Raw genomic sequence first — 15,750 nt, 5'->3', positions numbered from 1 at the left:
CTTGAGCCGGATCGGCCTGACCGTCAGGTCGAGCGGTAGGGAGATGGCTGGTCCTTTGTAGCTCCCCAGGGAACCATCAAACACGTCGGGGAACTCTTGGCATACCTCCCCGAACCCCCTGGGTGTTAGGGTTTGCCCCACCCCCTCCAAGCGGATCCCCAAGGGTTTGAACCACGCCAGTCCTAGCAGGGTGGTAAGCTGGCACTTTACCACCAGGATGTCCAGCGGGCTGCAGAAGGACCCCCTCTCAACTTGCACCCGGGCCCACCCCACGATTTGCACCGGGTTCTTCTGAAAGTCCCGCAATATGAAGTCCGCCGGCCTTATTTGAAGCTGCTGGCGGGGGCACAGTTTCCTCAGGGTCTCCTCTGCTATAATGGAAATGGAGGAACCCCAGTCCACATCCATTTGGCAGGGGTTCCCTTCAATGAGGACCGCCATTTTGATCTTGTCGGGGGTAGTGAGGGGCAAGTTCAGTACCTGTAGGATTGTGGAGGCCGTGGAGTGGAACTCCGCCGACTCATGGTGCGTGGTCGGCCTCCGGCGGTTGGGCTTGGCTCGGCAAGCCCTTGCAATGTGGCCGGTCTTTCCACAGCTCCAGCAGTCCCAGGTCCAGTATGGGCAGTCCCTTCTGTCGTGGAGGTCGTCGCAGCTGGCGCACTTGGTGGCCGGCGGTCTCTCCGTCGCTGGTGGTCGTTCTGCCGCTCGGGGCCGTTGTGGCGCGTGGTTGGTTGCCCCTGCTGGGCGGTGCAGCTGGAACGCTTCTCCTTCGTCCTGACGGTTGGGGTCCAGCTCCTCGTGGTGGACCGTGTCGGCCCTCGCCTTGGGGAAAGTTCGAGGTTCTCTCGAACGCTACGGCTTCGCTGAAGGCGCTCTGAAGGGTGAGCTCTTCCTTTGCGAAGAGCCTCTGTTGGAGCCTCTCATTGCGGAGGCCCCACGTGAACCGATCGGCCAGGGTCTCTTCCAGCCGAGGAAAGTTGCAGTTTCCCGCGATCTGGCGTAGGGCCGCCAGATAGTCGGCTGCCGATTCTCCTGCGGCTTGGTCCCGCCGGTGGAAAAGGAACCGGCGGGCCACCCGAGATGGTTGGGGAAGGAAGTGGCCAGTGAGGAGCCTGATAATCTCCTTGAAGGACTTCTCGGTGAGTCTTGCGGGGGCCGAGAGACCCTTGGCAATCTCAAACGTGGCCGCCCCGCAGACGCTCAGGAGAACGTCCCTCTTCATGCTGTCCTCGGTGACTCGGTTGGCTCTCAAGTAGCATTCAACCCGTTCCGCGTAGGACTCCCAGCCCTCGGGATTCGCGGGGTTGAACGGCTCGATGTGACCGGTGGTACCGCTCTGGGTAGCCATGGTGGCTGTGGCGGCGGTCGGGGCCCGTGGGTTGCCCTGTCTCCGACGTAGCCGACGTGGCTAGAATCCCATCCTCGTCGCCACTGTAACATACTGAGACAGGAGACGTTGGTAGGGCAACATGCTTTAATGGAGGCACGTTACAAGGGGCGAACACGCGGGCCGGGTCCCACTTATATACAATCCCCGGAACAACCTTCTGGCTGGCCAGCCCAATCCTGGCCAGTTAAACTTCCCGCCACAGCTGGTGATTGGCGGGGTGTTTTGCGCTCTGTGCGGAGTCGCCTGGGGACCGCCCAGTCGCCTCTGCCCAGGGCCGCGGGTGTCTGATCTAACGTCATTGCGTTACATCGTAATGGCATCCTAGTGATACACTACAGGTTGGTTGTTGTTGCTATATTAATTAGGATAAAGAATGTGTCTGTATTTTGATTTCGTACTGCTAGTATTTGGTTAGAGTTATCCCTGCATTACACCACCTCCCTGAATAAACTCTGTATTCCATTTAAACCTCTTCCTACTGTTATCCTTTTCCTACTGAAAGCTCACTACTCACAGTCACATCTTTAGGTCAGAGATCCTGGTTTTCTGCACTCCACACAAATACACAAGCTAATTCCCCATGTTAATCTGAATGTTTGTGTTTGTGGGGGGTGACCTCAGCATTGTATAATTCATGGAGTGCCCCATCTAAAGGAACTGTTTTCCCCAAGGAAACTGGTCTCTGTAGTCTGGAGATGTTGTCATGCCAAGAGATCTCCAGGCCCCACCTGGAGGCTGGCAACACTACAAAGGAGCTTGGTGTTCCTAGGATAGCGTTATCTCAGCCACGGCCCCTGGGCTGTGGAACCGAAATTAGTCTCCCACTGTTGCCCTATCAGTTGATGGTGAAGACAGTTCTTTTTCAAAGGGCCTTTGAGGGATATTGGCCTCATTTTTTTTTTTTTTTAGTGCTAGGTTTTGTTTTCTGTTTCAGTCTTTGTTGTCTTTCTGGGCTTTATAGTTGTAAGATTTTATCTACTTAGTTTAACGTGTTTTTATTCATTTATTTATCTGAGATTTATATCCCGCCCTTCCCACTAGGTGGCTCAGGGCGGTTTACAACATGTAAAACTAACATAAAATATAAAATTAAGCATTAAAATTAACATTACATAATTTATAGTTAAAAATCTAATCATTTGTTATATACATAAAACATTAAAATCATTCAGCGGTCTTAAGTTACGCTCAATTCAAATTCGATGTTCAGTGTTCAGTACTCAGTGCCAGTCAGTTGTGGGCCAGCCGGAAGAGGGCTGTCTTACAGGCCCTGCGGAATTGGGTAAGGTTCCGCAGGGCCCTTACCTCTTCCGGCAGCTGGTTCCACCAAGATGGAGCCATTATGGAGAAGGCCCTGTCCCTTGTAGCTTTCAAACGGGCTTCTTTTGGCCCGGGGACAACCAGGAGATTTTGAGTTCCCGATCTCAGTGCTTGCTGAGGAACGTGTGGGAAGAGACGGTCCCTCAGGTAGGCAGGTCCTAGGCCATATAGGGCTTTAAAGGTAATAACCAGCACCTTGTACCGAACTCGGTAGGATATTGGCAGCCAGTGCAGAGCCCGAAGTCCCGGCTGGATGTGCTCCCACCTTGGGAGCCCCAATAACAACCAGGCGGCGGCGTTCTGCACCAGCTGCAATTTCCGGGTTCGGCACAGGGGCAGCCCCATGTAGAGGGCATTGCAGTAGTCCAACCTCGAGGTGACCGTAGCATGGATCACCGTTGCTAGATCGTCGCGCTCCAGGAAGGGAGCCAGCTGCCTTGCCCACGTAAGATGGAAGAATGCGGACTTGGCAGTGGCTGCTATCTGGGCCTCCATTGTTAAGGAAGGCTCCAGAAGTACCCCCAGGCTCCTGACTCTATGCGTCGCAATCAGCGGCACACCGTCAAAAACCGGAAGGGGTATTTCCCTTCCCGGACCCCGACGGCCCAAGCAAAGGACCTCTGTCTTCGCCGGATTTAGCCTCAGCCCGCTCTGCTTGAGCCACCCAGCCACAGCCTGGGTATATTTTGTTTTAAATATATCTGTTGATTGGTTAAGAAATATTGTAGTGCAAGGAAATCTTGCTAGCCTGTACCAATTAAATTGCAGGCGTGAGAACTGGCTGTTTTAATTCTTCTCCATCTGTTAAAAAAATAGACTTTAAACATGTTAAGCAAGCATGTCTGGGAGGATTCTAGCTTAGCATTTGCCCTCACATAGCTAGTTTCCCACACTCCCCTCTTTAATTTAAGGGAGCTTTCAAACATGATTTCTCTCACCAGTAGTTGGAACAGTAGAATCTTGATAAGCTGTGTCTCAAGGCTCTCTGGATCACGTGCTTCAGCTTTTAGCCCTTATTACCTCCAGGAAATATGGCACCCTTGATTTTCAGTTCACTGAGCTGTTTAAGAAAGTGACTGAATCTTATACTCTCATAATCTGTGCTTCAGAATTAGAAATGGCTAGGAAATGGAAAACAAGAAACCTTTGTGCTGAATCCTGGTACAAGAGAGTGTAATGAGATGTTGACTTTACAGTTATGGTACCTAAAAAGTTGCTCACAGTCTGATAAATTAATTGAAAAACTGATATTATTAGTATTGTTGTGTGTAAATGAAAACCCTAATATTGTTGGACATTCTTTCATTACCTAATTGGAATTGCCAAATGCTTTAAATTTCTTTTCTTACTGTTTTAAATGTAGATAATGGTCATATATTTCATGCTGTATATGTTTTACATAGCAATATCTTTTTCTCACTTACTGACTTATTTTCATAACTTTCAACAATTATTAGTTGTGTGTGGGCGTGTTTGTCTTTGACTTACCTAGAAAACACCTAATAAAAATATAAGAGAAAAAGGAAGTGATCCAACATAGCCCCCTCTGCTAGGCTGGCATTTCACAATTTTTTGTACTTTTTAAAGCACTTGTGTGCTTAAACTTCTTATCCAGTCATCCAGTCTCAGAGCCAGTGTAATGGAGTTGTTAAAGTAACAGAGTAGGGTCCGAGAGACCCAGAGTAGACTCTTCCCTCTACCATGGAATCTTGCCAGGTGGCCTTGGGTCAGTCACATCATGCTAACCTACCTCACAGGATTATTGTGAGGATAAAATGGAGATGGAGATAATCTTGCAAACCACTTTAGGTCCCCACTGAGAAGAAAAGTAGGATACAAATGAAATAATATCCTCATTGGTTCTTCCTTGATGTCCATTTAGATGATCTACTGATTATATTATCTGCCAGCAACACCCTTCTTGAGTATTATGCAAAACTTACCTCTCTATAGTTGGGATTTATGTTAATCAGTTTGGCATACTACCAAAGTCCAGAGGTTTTCACTACTGAAGCATATTTTTAAACAAATCTTTTATCTAACAGCTGTGTGGGGATTTTGGGTGAGTACAATCAGTCTTTACAGTTCATTTTTAATTCAGTTTTCCATTCTTAATACCTTTTGTTTCTGATGTTTTTGTAGAAGCACAGTCTTTAATTAAAACTATCTTCTTATTCTGCCATGCCTTGAGGTGTAAGACTCTTCTGAGCCTTGTATCAGATTAGTAGATACGTTCAAACCGAACTAGACTTGAACATTTCTTTGCCTACTTAAAAGCGATATGTTAAGTCATAAAAGTGTTTAATTATCTCTCTTGTGCCTCTGACTTAAAATCACTCCATAAGCATTCTGGTTGTAGCTGAAATTAACCAAGCTGACTTTAAGTATATGGAACTAGATGACTCGGCAGAAAAAGAAATTACTTGTGGCCGCTTCTGCCTCTCTCTGACTGGTCTGGTCTAGATTCACCCACCTCTTGAAAGTTTTGTGGCTTGTAAAAAAGGTAAGTCTACATCACAAATTATTACTGAATCCTACTAAGTTGTAATTAGGCAGAGTTCGCTGGATCATGGAGTTGTTTAAGATTGTATACAGCCATTGTATACAGATAGACTCTATGCTACAGCCACATCTGCTCCAGTCCTATAGCCAGAGATTCCCACCTGAGGGATCTACAATAAACTCTTTTGAAACTAAAATATCTATCTGATTAAGTCAAGAAACTGATTAACCAAGCCAGAATGGTACCCACAAAAATCTGTTGTAAGATAGGCCCAAAAGAGACAATAATAGAACACAACTAGTGGTCACATACAGCTCTCAACTCAAAACAGTGTGATGCATCATTAGCAACTTACAACCTCTACTGATAATGACAGTTTTCTTTCACAAGTACTGGGAAGGAGCATTTTCTTGCCCACAGACAACCCCACAATTTCAAACAACTCCTCACCCACAGTAATACAACATGTAATTTGAACATGGACACTGGTATGAGGACTTGCAGTAAACCCAGATGTCAGCTTTGCTGCGATATAAGACAAGACAATCCCTGGACCTAACAGCATAACTACCATCTCAGGTTCATTCATTTGCTCATTTTCTAACATAGTATATGCCATTAAATGCCAACAATGCCCTTCAGTTCTCTACATAAGGCAAACAGGTCAAACCCTGCACCAAAGGATAAATGGACACAGATCTGACATCAAGAATCACAAAATTGAGAAACCTGTGTAGGAGAACATTTCAGCCTCCCAGGACATTCAGTGGGGGACCTCAAAGTAGTTGTTTAATTGCAAAGGAATTTCAGAAACAAACTAGAACTAGAAACTAGAACAAGGGATTGCTGAATTACAAGTTATTACAACACTCAGAACAATAGAAACCTCAGGGCTTAATAGAGATAACAGGTTCTTATCTCACTACACATGCTAAGTCACTCAGTTCTCTTCTGTTAACTCTTCTGTTATGCTAATTTGTTGCTGTTCACAAGTTTTACCAACTGCTTTAATCCAATCTTAGCTATACTTATTGCTCAGTTACTTATATATCTTGACTCCAATTAGCCCTTTCTGACAACTAACTCCCTCCCACACCTATATGTAATGGTTAGTAAAATCTGTTTCAATGTATCTAAAGAAGTGTGCTAATTTATACCCAGAATTAAACTTGGTTGGTTTTAAAGGTGCCACTGGAATCAAACTTTAAGAATGAATGAAGACTGATGTAGTTGGAATATACATTTGGAATGTAAATAACCAAATTCTAATCCAAACATCCTCTGCTTGTTAACTTCAGAAGGGTAATGAATTGAAATTAATTGTCCTCAAACTGACTAGATCTGATTTGGATGTAAGGTATCTGTGGCTATATTCTGTTTTCAGTTTCCATTTCCCATGTCTTATTTAAGTTTTCATGTACTGGGATGATGAGCTGTAGAAGAAGGGCATCAGTGGGACAGAATGATTCAGCAGATACCATGTGTGTCTGATAAGCACAGCATCCAGCCTCTGGTTGCACTCAACAGCGTTGCCTTTGCCATTTTTGCACACAGTGTTTCCCCCACTGGCTTGGGGAAGGGTCACATGCTATATAAGCAGATGTGCTCCTTGATGGTATTAGTCTAGATATCACAGAATTATAGCAGGAGTGGGCAGATGTTTTACTTGTACTAGCTTGGGAGAAGCTGTTTGTGGGGGGGGTGGCAGACAAGGCATAGGTTTCAGGCTTATCTCTTTTTCTCCTCCCAAGTTACAGCCAGGTGCCTTTGAGAAAAAAGCAAAAGCTTTGCTTGTGTAGTGCAAAAATAGGAAGGCATCTGTGCTGCTTACTCCTTGCCAGAGGACAAGCAAACAGCCAGAGGTCTGTCTTGACATGGTCCATTCTTAAACACTGCTGTCCCTTCAGTATGACAGGCAGCCTGTTTTGCAGGTTGGAAGCCAATATGTCCATTCTTAGACACAGGACCATGTAAAGTGTGCAAGTTGTGATCAGATCAGATCTGTGTATGAGACAAAACTCTATAGAAGATCTGATCTCTTTTCTCCTTGTTAAAAACAGCTATGTGAGGACTGGTTAAGGCACAAGAGATGAGATTTCACATTTGCATTTAAAACTGTGGAGATCCCCCCCCCCACCCCTCTGTCTCTCTCTTTGTTTTTTATGGTAGTGGAGTATGTGGACAAGGGGAGGCAAACTTCCTCCCTTCCCTTTTATTTCATGGAAAGTTTCGTTGTTTAAAGCATTTTCTTGCTCCCAAGCTGGCCTACAAAGAGGAATTGTAATTGCATCTACAATAGGGAGGCTTTGTCCTAAATTCCTAAAAGTTAAGAGAAAGGATTCCTTGGGTGAGGGGTATAATCCCTTGTAATTTTATGTGAATTGGTTGCAAAAAGGTTGCAAATGGAAATATGGTTCTCATTTAAATCAGTCTGTATCACCTCACAGCTTGTTCTATTGTGCAGCTAGGCACATTTTGTACAGTGTCATAGTTTTCTGCACTGTGATAATTTGTGTATAATGGGGCAGATGAGAAAAAGATAAAAAGAAAATGAGAAATACTATTTCCTTTCAAGCTCATATATTACGACACTGCTCACCTGACTAGGTTGTGCAATCCTAAGAACCAAACAAGTCCTACTGAGTAGACTTGTGTCTGATTCTGAGTTGACCTCCTTAGGACAGCTCTGAAAGGCATTTATTGATTCATACTGAATACTACTTAAAACAGTGGCTTGTATCCTACCATGATTCTAAACAAAATATGAAGCCTTCTTCTCATCTGAGGAGTCTTTGGATGGAAGTAGCTTTTAGACCAGAAAAACAGGCACTTCTGTTGGACGAAATCTTCTTACCCTGAAAGGACACACGTAGGCAAACAGCCATTACATGGTAGTGAAAAACACACAAAAAGTGTCCTCCAATTCTCTCATTCATTTAAAGGCATTTTCATTTTCCTGTTCCCTCTCAGTCTTTTCCTTTACTTCACATTTTTCAAACTTTTCTGTCTCTTTCTTCTTGCCTTTATTTCATCAACTTGCCTGCCTGCTTGTCTTGTTCTCTGTTCATTTTCATCTTACCTGCCCTCACTTTGCTTTTTTGGTTTCAGAAAGTTCAGGAACAGGAGGCAGGCAAGCATGCCAACTGTAAAAAACAAAGCTTAAAACACACTCAACATCATTGCATTAAAAATATGAAATTGTGACTTCTACGCTGAACTTAGCATAAGCAATAGAATTTCCACAATGGAGTGTCATTTTGTTGTCTTCCCTGTTCTGCTGCAGCCCATAATGCTCCCCAAATGCTGCTCCCTTGATGGATCCAACCATATAAGAGGTTGGAGTATCTTCCCATGAGAAAAGGCTGAAGTCTGGGACTTCTTGGTTTAGAAAAGAGATGACTAAGGGGGAACATGATAGAGGTTATCATTATGCATGGGATAAGAGAGATTGGATAGAAGTCACTTTTCCTCCCTCTTGCAAAATACTAGAACTCAAAGGCATCTGATGAAATTGGACAATGGGAAACACTTCTTTACACAAGTGATTAAAATGTGGAATTTGCTGCCAGAGTATGTAGTCATGGCCACAGGCACAGATTACTTTAAAAGGAAATTAGACAGATTCATAGAGGACAGGACTATCAACAGCTACCAGCCCTGATGACTAAGGGGAGCCTCCATATTCAGAGGCAGCAAAGCTCTAAATCTCAGTGCCAGGAGGCAACATCTGGGGAAGGTCTTGGCCTGTATACTGTTTTTGGCCCTCAATGGTAACTAGGTGGCCACCGTGTGAGATAGGGTGTTGGACTAGATGGATCACTGGTCTGATCCGGCAAACTCTTCTTATGTTCTTCTTTTTTAAAACAAATGAACGGAGCCAAATCTAAACAAAAACTTCTGTGCATACCCCTAATTCACAGGCCATGAAGGACTCCATTCCAACTCCCATAATCTGACTCAAAGATTCTTTTGTTGTTGTTCAGTCGCACAGTCGAGTCCAACTCTTTGCAACCCCATGGACAAAGTCACACCAGGCCCTCCTGTCTTCTACTATTCTCCGAAGTCTGCTCAAATCTGTGTTGGCTATTTCATTTATATGCAGAATACATCATGTGGAATGCTGACCTGGATGAAGCAGAAACTGGAATTAAGAGTGCCGGGGAAAACATCAACAACCTCAGATATGCAGATGATACCACTCTAATGGCAGAAAGTGAGGAGGACCTAAGGAACCTCTTGTTGAGGTTGAAAGAGGAGAGCACAAAAGTAGGCTTGAAACTCAACATCAAAAAAACTAAGATCATGGCATCCAGCCCCATCACACCTTGGGAAATAGAAGACCCTCAAAATGCTGGTCTCTGAAAGGGGTAAACATGGAAATCCTAACTGTGGAAGTGGCTTTCAAACCAAGGAAAATCCACCAGCATATCAGAACAAATACACAGAAGAAATCTCCAAGAGATCCTTGATTTAAGTTGAAGCTTTGAAAGATAAGCATTGATTAAATCAGACTATCCACACATGGAAGAAGTTTTGTCTTTTGGTGAGGGGAAGGGAAGAGGAGTTTATAAAATGATTGGATGTCAAATAACATAAGAAAAAAAGGCTTAGAAGGTTATTATGGGTGGGAGAATTACCTCCAGGTTAAGTGTAACTGGGCAAAGATGTATTCATTTAATGTTGCTTTTAAATTGCTTTTGCATTTCAGTTCTCCTTTCACAGTTTCTGCATTTGGTAGTTTTATTTAGCCAGTTGAACTAGGCTCTGGTATAACTGCTTTAAAAATAAAACGATGAAAGCTCCCACACTTCTGTGTTGTTGTTCAGTCGCACAGTCGAGTCTGACTCTTTGTGACCCTATGGACAAAGTCACCTCATTCCACAAACTGTGTAGGACGTTTTTATGAAAGGCATTTGTATATATTTGTTATATATATTATGAGAAAATGGTACAGGACAGCACTTCCATAAAGGAAACCGGACTGTGAACTATGTTGTTGTTGTTCAGTTACACAGTCGAGTCCGACTCTTTGGGACCCCATGGACAAAGTCACGCCAGGCCCTCCTATCTTCCACCATTCTCCAAAGTCTGCTCAAATTTGTGTTTGTTACATCAGTAATGCTGTGCAGCCATCTCATCTTTTGCCATCCCCTTCTTCTTTTGCCTTCTGTCTTTCCCAGCATTAGGATCTTCTTCAGTGAGTGCTCCCTTCTCATTTGGTGGCCAAAGTATTTGAGCTTCAGCTTCAGCATCTGACCTTCCAGGGAACAGTCAGGGTTCATTTCGCTTAGGACTGACTGATTTGATCTTCTTACAGTCCAAAGGACTCTCAAGATTCTTCTCCAGTACCACATCTCAAATGCATCTATTCTTCTGTGCTCGGCCTTTCTTATGGTCCAGCTCTCACAGCCATACATTGCTACTGGGAATACCATCGCTTTGACTATATGGACTTTTGTTGGCAGGGTGATGTCTCTAATTTTTATTATACTGCCCAGGTTTGCCATAGCTGTCCTCCCAAGGAGCAAACATCTTTTAATTTCAGGGCTACAGTCACCATCTGCAGGGATCTTGGATCCCAGAAATGTGAAGTCTGTCACTACTTCCATGTCTTCCCCTTCTAATTGTCAAGGTGTGATGGGGCTGGATGCCATGATCTTAGTTTTTTTGAAGTTGAGTTTCAAGCTTACTTTTGTGTCTCCTCTTTCACCCTCAACAAGAGATTCTTTAGGTCCTCTTCACTTTTTGCCATTAGAGTGGTATCATCTGCATATCTGAGGTTGTTGATGTTTTTCCCAGCAATCTTAATTCCGGCTTCTGCTTCATCCAGGCCAGCATTCTAGATGATGTACTCTGCATATAAATTAAATAAGCAGGGTGACAATATACATCCTTGTTGAACTCCTTTTTCTATTCTAAACCAATCACTTATTCCATATCCTGTTCTGACTGTTGCTTCTTGACCCTTATGGAGGTTTCTCAGGAGACATGTGAGGTTGCTCCCATCTCTTTAAGGACTTGCCGCAGTTTGTTGTGATCCACACATTCAAAGGCTTTAGCGTAGTCAATGAAGCAGAAACAGACGTTTTTCTGATACTCCCGTGCTTTCTTCATAATCCAGCGAATGTTGGCAATTTGATCTCTAGTTCTTCTACCTCTCTGAAACCCAGCTTGAACTTCTGGTAGTTCCTGATCTATATATTGCTGAAGCCTAGCTTGTAGGATCTTAAACATGATCTTGCTGGCATGTGAAATGAGTGCAATGATGCAATAGTTTGAACATTCTTTGGCATTACCCTTCTTTGGGATTGGAATATAAACTGATCTTTTCCAATCCTGCAACCACTGTTGAGTTTTCCAAATTTGTTGACATAATGTGTGCATCACTTTAGCAGCAGCATCTTTTAGGACTTTTAATAGTGTAAGCCAAAATGCCCTCAAAAGAGGTTGGGGAATTCACAGGTGGGCAACTTTGGCTCAAAATGACCTAGAATCTATGTATACAGGATTCCATTTCCAGAAATTATTGTTAAATTTACCAAGGACACTAATTAAGTAAAACAATTATGTTTTTATTACAGAAACTTATACAACACACATATAAGGTAATGGATACATATAACACACATACAGACCTAATAAAAATAGAGAGAAATGCACAGAGGTAACACAGGGATTTATTTATTTATTTATTACTTTCAATTTATATCCCGCCCTCTCCGCAAGCGGACTCAGGGCGGCTTACAACATCATAAAATACAATCCATCCAATAAAACTTATAAAACCATAATTTACTTATATCAATTTTAAAACCATTCTATAGCGCTGTTTCAGTACAGTATAGGCGGTATTGAATTCTCGACTGTGATCACCAGCATTCTATAAGATGTCCAGTGGCAGCCCTTTTTCAGTCAAACAGCAAAGGCCTGTTTAAACAGTTCGGTCTTACAGGCCCTGTGGATAGACAAACAGGGTGATAATTACCGATCGTAGTCTTCGAGGAAGGCTCCAATGGTGACAAACTAGGGCGATGGGGGAAGGGACCCTCAACTGATCAGGAATCGGCAATGTATCTAAACAGCAGGAATGGGGTACTGCTAGATGCACACCTGTGGGGAACTGGGTCAGAGGTTATAAGGACTACCTTGAGCCCTTAGGGGGTAGGAGGTGCAGGGGCGGATGACAGGTGGTCAGCTGGTACGTGACCTCAGAGAAAGGGGAGGCTCCGCAATGACCATAAGGGCTGGACTTATGCAGTGGCCAATGGCCAGTTTATTAGGGACACCTGATAGGATACCCATACCTGGCCAATGAGTGGAGCTGGCCCTGGTTACCTGATTGGGCTTCCAAGTAACAATGGGCAAAAGGGGGAGGCTCCAGGGTGACCATTAGGGTAAGAATGGGTGAGATTATTGGGGTGGAAGTATTAGCAAGCTATCAAACTTATCTATAGGTGACAATAGAGAGTTTAATTGATACCTATGATGATACCCAATTTATACAATAACTATGGCCCTGAGTGAAGCTGTTCTTCCTCTTCTTTACTCCTCTACTGGCACCATCTTTTGTCTTGGGTTCCGTTGGACAAAAGTTTAGGCAGTCTGATAGGATCCACGCCTAAGATAAGCTTGATTGCCTTATGCATAAGTGACAGCTGTTGAGTACGTGAGCTTCTCGCTTTGCTGTTATGGAGTCTGGCACTGCAGGAAGATAGTATATAGCGGGACTAATTCTTTGTATGATTGGGACTGGACCCTGTCACTTAGCCGCCAAGGAATGCTCGTCTTGTGAGAATTTCCTGTACAGTACCAGTTGCCCGGTGTCCCACACAGGAGGATTTTTAACCCAGTCCAGCATTTGGTCCATGCTGAGCTGTGCCTTTCCTAGCTGTTTGGCTACTTCCATATGGATGTTGTGGATTTTAGCAATTAAGGATTGCACCCGTGCATCATTCACTACCACTGGCACCAGATCAGATGGAAGTTGTTTTTTAAGCCAGAATGCTTCCGGCAACACCATCTTTCTTCCTGTCATGACCATGTGCAGTGTGTGGCCGTGAACAGCAATAGTTCCCCTTATAGCCATGAGGATAATTGGGAGCTTGTCATCCCAATCCCTGTCCAAGGATTTAACTACTTTGCGTAAAGCTTCATTGATGGTTCTATTAGTCCGTTTAATGGCACTGGATGCTTGCAGGTGCCCAGCAATGTGAAATCACTGCTCTAATCCAAGGGTTTTACAGAGTTCCTTGGTCACTTCCCCAATGAAGTGTGAGATTAAATTGGAGTCCATGACTCAGGGGGCATTTTGAGCTCTACAAACTTGTTCTGCTACTCAGGCCCCCTGTGCCAAGTCACATCCTTCTTCAATAATTCATAAAGAGGACGTGCTTTCTCTGAAAACAGTTCAATGAAATCCCTGAAAAAATTGAAAGTTCCCAGAAGGTCTCTCAGTGAATGGGTATCTGTGGGGGTGGGGAGCTTGGGAATTACTTCTACCCTTTGGGAATCTGGTGTCCTTCCTTCTGCCCCTAGAGTTATTCAAAGGTATTTCACCTCAGTTTGTACCAATTGAGCTTTGTCACGGCTTGTCTTGAACCCAGTCTCTTGAATGATACTGAGCACTTCTGTGACTTCCTGGACCGTTTGTTCTGTTTCTGGATGTATAACGACGTCGACTACGTAACTTAACATGTGGTCCTTTGAATCAGGTTGTAAGTGGTCCCACATCTGCACCACATGTGCATGGCAAATGCTGGGACTTGAGTGGAAGCCCTGGGGTGTTTGCTTAAAGACGTACTGCTGGCCACGAAAAGTGAATGCGAATTTGTACCAGCAGGACTCATGTAAGTGTATAGAATGAAAGGCATTGGCCAGGTCCAAAACGCTATAGAATTTGGACCCTGCAACGATGGCAGCCACGATTTCATTGTGTTTGGCAACCACGGGAGCTACCGGAGGAGTGACGGTTTTTAAAGCCCTGAAATCTACTGTCATTCGCCATGTAACCCCATCTGCTTTCAAAACTGGCCACAAGGGGGCATTGCAGATGGATTGCATCGGGAGAATGACATCCCATTTTAAGAGTCCTTCAATGGTTTTCCCTATGCCTGTTTCTGCTTCGGCTGGGTATTTGTATTGGCATTGCGGAGGGGGATCCTTGTCTTCTATTAAGACTCAAGCTTTCTTTACGGTCCCACACTCGGCTTTGTCCGTGATCCATACCCCGAGGTACTTTTGGACCCATTCATCACTGGTGAGGGGTGCTGGTGGGAAAGGTGCCTTTAGAGCTGAGCACTGGTGGATAGCATTAATGAATTCTGGCCCTCCTGGGATCTGCCAGAGGAGACAGTTGGCCAGATCAATAGTTAGCTTATTTCTTTTTAGAAAAGGGGCCCCTATCATGCCATCATCTTCGCCCTGATTGCTACAGGATTTCATGACAGCTTGGAGCTTGCCTCTGACTACTGGGATGTTTTTCCAGATAGGCAAGGAGTGGCTACTGCCTGCATATCCTGATAGTTCCATTGTCTTTTCAGTTTGAGTCCCTTGTGATACTAGTCTAGGATGGAGCACATTAATGGAGGCTCCAGTATCCACTAGCAAAGTGGCAGGTTTACTATTCCCTGGAGCTCCAATCCCTGCCTTTATCATTGGTCTCCCCCACACATCAGGCTCTAATTTAGCTATGATTCTGCTGGGGAGTTCAGAGGGCTCCGGGCATCCCTAGCACAAATCCGGATTTTGGGAAAAGGGGTTGTGTAGGCAGTTCTGTGTTTGCACAGCAGCCATGGGATTATGAGGGGTTGGAGACAGAGGGAGAGGAGGTACTGATGGTGTTAGGCTTCCTCTTTCTTTTAGTATTTGTGCTTGGCGCCAGAGCAATACTGAAGTAGCAGCCTTGTCATATGGCTCCATATATTCTCCAGCATTAACCAGAAATCTCCAAACTTCCCATCTCTTATCCCTTTCAGCCTGATTTTGCTGACGGAATCCGCTTAAGTCTGGGTACAGACTTTGCTGTGATCCAGGTTGATTGTTTCCTTCCTGGAGGGTTTTTGGGGACCCCGGGTTTGGTGCTTCTCCGTTCTGGGGTGCACTGCCATTGTTCACAAAGAGATTATTGCGCTGAACGTTAGCAAGCTGCTTATGTTTCCCTGTCTTTCCTCCTTGTTTTGCTTGGCTCCCCCCGCTCTTATGCCTCCCCAGTGCTGGGCAAGGGGCTTTGCATGTTGGCTTGCCACTTTTGGTACTGGGAATGAGGTCCATTGTTGGCATACGTTACGGTGTGGACAGTCTCCTCTCCTTTCTCCTTCTTACCAATCTTACCGGACCTCTTCGATTTATTCATGAACTTGCTAACATGTATTATGTTAGCCTCCAGATTTTTCCACTCAGGGTCTCTAACATTCCCTAGACCTAGTAGCTGCTGCGTGGGCATGTTAAGACCCATTATGACATCGCTGACAAACCCTTCGTTATGGTAGTCAGGATCTGCACTTTCGGTAGGGAATATTATATCCGCTGCCGCTTCTAG

Source organism: Heteronotia binoei, chromosome 4, assembly GCF_032191835.1.
Source record: "Heteronotia binoei isolate CCM8104 ecotype False Entrance Well chromosome 4, APGP_CSIRO_Hbin_v1, whole genome shotgun sequence".
NCBI lineage: Eukaryota > Metazoa > Chordata > Lepidosauria > Squamata > Gekkonidae > Heteronotia > Heteronotia binoei.
The sequence above is the reverse complement of the archived record's forward strand: the minus strand, read 5'-3'. Positions refer to the sequence as shown.